The following is a 4,443-nucleotide window of genomic DNA, read 5'->3' on the forward strand; positions in this document are numbered from 1 at the left end:
TGGCGAGGGTAAGTTACAATACCTCTCTCTCCATTTAGGCTCGTTCCCCTCGAATTCTACGTGCGAGTTGGATGTCTTTCGGCATGATGGTCACCCTCTTTGCGTGAATGGCACACAGGTTAGTGTCTTCGAAGAGACCCACCAAGTACGCTTCACTGGCCTCCTGAAGAGCCATGACAGCAGAGCTCTGGAATCTAAGGTCAGTCTTGAAGTCCTGGGCAATTTCTCTCACCAGTCTCTGGAAGGTAGTTTTCGAATGAGCAGCTCAGTTGACTTCTGGTATCGACGGATTTCACGGAGGGCTACTGTTCCTGGCCTGTAACGATGAGGTTTCTTTACACCTCCTGTTGCTGGAGCGCTCTTTCGGGCAGCTTTAGTGGCCAGTTGTTTTCTTGGTGCTTTTCCGCCCGTGGATTTTCTTGCAGTTTGTTTCGTGCGAGCCATAATTTCGTTTTGTCCGTGCTATATTACAAACGTACGTAGAACTACAATCCTACTACACTCTTCGACTTCCGTGCTAAGAATGATCATCGTTCGAAGGCGCTTTTGTTTATCTTTTCAAACTTTGCGCTTTCCGTTCGAGAGAGCTTCTCATTGGTCGTGTTCCACCAATCATTGGACAGGACGCAGAGTCGAGACGCCATTGGACAAAGAGTTGTGATTCTCAATCCTAGTTTGCACCACTTTTTTGGTTTCTGAAGCAAAATTGGATTGTAATACTCAAACAAAACGGTATAGCAATACGTTACCAATATTCGAATGAAATATAATTCTTACTGATGGTACTTTCTTATCGTCTGAAAGATATGTGTAAGAATCTTTATTTTATTTTTATTTATTTTTTAATTTTATTTTACATAGTTACTCTGCTAGGACATATTTCCTTTCGAGAAGTACATGTACATTTTGTCCAGTCCACCAAGTAACCTCGTAAATATCTAGATGGAAGTTGTTTTCGGTAAAAAAATAATAATAATATGATCCAACACATTTCTTTGATGGTTATTATTTAGTTCTCAATAAATATTTTCAGTTTCTATGGTCACAGTTTTGCTGTTCAACGTTAAGCGACGAGGAGCTTTCCGAGAGGGCCGCGCTAAGATTATATAGTGTTACCGATAGTGGTTGTTTTCGTTTTTTGAGCTGTTCGAGCAGAGATTATTCTTTAATATTCCTACATTTACGCCATGTCTGGAAGAGGAAAAGGTGGCAAGGGTCTCGGTAAAGGTGGAGCAAAACGTCATCGTAAGGTTCTCAGAGACAATATCCAGGGTATCACGAAACCAGCCATCAGACGTCTAGCTCGCAGAGGCGGTGTAAAGCGCATCTCTGGTCTCATCTACGAAGAAACCCGAGGTGTTTTGAAAGTTTTCTTGGAAAACGTAATCCGTGATGCTGTTACCTACACGGAGCACGCCAAAAGAAAGACTGTGACCGCCATGGACGTAGTGTATGCTCTGAAACGACAGGGTCGCACTCTGTACGGATTCGGAGGTTAAATATTCACTTTATAACAAAAAACGGCCCTTTTCAGGGCCACCACCTCTAATGAAGAGATACCACATTTTCGTACTTCTTATAATTCTCTCAAGTACACGTACAAGTACACAAATTCCTTACTAGCTAACTCCTTTTCACACAATACGATTTCTACCTCCCTCACTCGGAAACGTTATATATATATCTGTTAAGTTAAGGATAAACATTATGCTTTGCAAATTAACTTTAGTGAAATAACTTATGTTATAAGAACTGGTAGTGCGTAATTAGGAATTGTTTGGTTAGTGTTCATTTCCAAGTTTACTCTGTGTGCATGTTACTTTATACATCATTTAGAGAAACAGGTAGATAAAATATGTTAGGGGTAAATCCCGTTATCTTATTAATAGAAATAACACTCGCCAATGAAGAAGCGTTACGCTTATTGAGTACACATACACTTAGAGAGACGAATGAATGTCTTGCTCAATTGTTAATTTCTATTCAAAGATGAAAGTTGCAAGCTTATTAGATATCACTCTAAAGTTTTCTATCTCCGAAAAATGTGACTCTACAATAAAATATTCCTTAATTAATGATGTCAGAAAGGTCGACGAAGCCAAGAACACTGCGTTTCAAAACTGCATCGTTATTTCTATATATAAATATTATATATATTAATCAACTTTCAGAGGAAGTATAAAAAGAAATAAATTAACGATTCAAGGCATCTTATTGAAATCGAATATGTGTTATATGATTGTATCGACGAACACTAGTTTCGTTTCTCATTTGTCACGAACTCTCACCAGTTTGAAAGCAAACTGGCTTAGGGTGGCCTGTAATCGTTTTGCTGTTTGAATATTCTTTGTAATGCACTGTTTACGATAATAAGGATCGAAAACAATTTCTGAATAAGGAATAGAAACTACTTTTCTCTGTTGTTCGGGAGAATTTCTTTGTAGCGTGGAACAAGCTTCTGCACTTAGCACTACCCAACATGAAATGACGACGTGTTAGAGACTGCCTCGTTTCTAACGTGATATTCCGATGATATAATGCTCTCTTACAAATACTCTACTTTCATTTGAGGGTGTGTGATATAGATATTCGATGTGAAATGTTTTGTTTACTTGAAACACTCTATGATGTGACTTGAGAAACGATTAGAAAAACTTCTGTATCCTAAAGAAGCTTCTCATTCGCACTGGTGCACGTTTTATGGTAAAAATGCCACCATTGACGAATCGTGGATAGACGTATCTATAGAAGAAAGATCGAACTTTCGTTTAGTAGACCTTAGGAAAAATTTTGGAAATTCGAAACTTCTCAAAAGGAACCCAGAATTTTGTGAACAAACACAGCCGGATGATACGTTCAGACGCGAGAAATGGCGACCCCAGCTGACTTCTCTCAGTTAGATGAAGCTCTCAATTACGGCCGCTCTCTCTTTACTTAAGGTCTTCACGTGCTTGTGCTCGTATTTTTCAACCAGTAGAAAGATTAATAAATAAAAAAGCTTTAAAAATGGCTGATGCGACGGCGCCTACCACGGCTCCTTCTCCTAAGAAGGTGAGCAAACAAAAGCGAAAAAACCGAGAACGGCACCCGTACATCCTAAGGTATCCGAAATGGTAATCACTGCCATTACTTCTCTCAAAGAACGCGGAGGTTCTTCTCTCCAGGCTATCAAAAGTACATTGCTGCCAACTATAAACTCGACGTGGAGCGGATGAACCCTTTATCAAGAAGTATCTTCGATCAGCAGTGAATAGTGGCATTCTCACACAGACTAAAGGAAAAGGAGCTACGGGTTCCTTCAAGCTGAGTGCTCAAAAGAGCAAAGAGAAGGTGGTGAAAAACCAAAGAAGAAAGAAGGAACGACTGCAAAGAAAAGTAAAGCCCAGAGTAAGCCCAAGAAAGTAGCTGAGAAGAAAGCAAAGACAGCTGCTAAAACCCAAGGCAAAGGCAAAACCAAAGAAAGTGGCGAAGCCAACAAAGAAACCTGCAGCCAGTAAACCGAAAGCCCCAAGAAGGCCAAAGCCGCCCCTAAAAGGCTGCTTCAAGAAGGTGGCAGGAAAGAAATAAGTAAGCTGCTTCTTTTCCAATTTTGTGTGATATCACAAAATCAACGGCCCTTTTCAGGGCCACCATCTCCTGATAAAGAGTTTGCCATATAAGTCGTTACAGAAAAACAAACAAAACACTCATTCCGTTCGTAACAACACTTGTTATATCGAGCGAGTGAAATGGTAAAAAATTTCTTAAAACGTTTCATGCTCAGATTTGTAGTCTAACGAACGTTCGAGAAAAGAAAGTAATGTAGTGCGACTTTATTTATTTCTTCCCTGGGCTGTTATAGATATGCTCGTTTTCAAATTATACTTAATGATTCGTAACTTTAGTTTAATTTCAATTAGTACTGCATTTAATTACATTTTAGTTTAATCACCCATATAAATTGTATGCCTCCTTACTAGTTAGTGAAGTGTACTGAGCCTTTCACAAATGTAATGGAGAAATCTATTCCGTATGCACATGCATATACGGCTGAATAGTGTGCCTTACTATTAGATTTACTAGTTATCAATAACTAATATGATTTATGCTCCTTAATAGAGACAATTTCTCTGTCCCTCAGACACTATTTCGTTTTCTCCCAAGCGCATGGATATTAAACATGTAATGGATGTCACTCTAAATGAAATAACTATTTCCGTGTATCTATTAACCCTCTGTCATTCTCTCTTTTTTGCTTTCTTAAATAATGAGTAGCTGTTATTTTCTTGTTATTATCATAATTATCTTGTACCTTTCGGTGACGACATGTATTGGCTGGGTGTGTATACGTTTGTTTGTTTGTCTGTCTTCATTCACTTAACTACAAACGAAAAATACTCACTGAGAGCATAGAGGTGGGAATGGAACAAAACTCTCTAATAATGTGTGTATTTCTACTCGCAC

This window comes from Tachypleus tridentatus, unplaced genomic scaffold (genome assembly GCF_004210375.1).
Source record: "Tachypleus tridentatus isolate NWPU-2018 unplaced genomic scaffold, ASM421037v1 Hic_cluster_2, whole genome shotgun sequence".
NCBI classification, from domain to species: domain Eukaryota; kingdom Metazoa; phylum Arthropoda; class Merostomata; order Xiphosura; family Limulidae; genus Tachypleus; species Tachypleus tridentatus.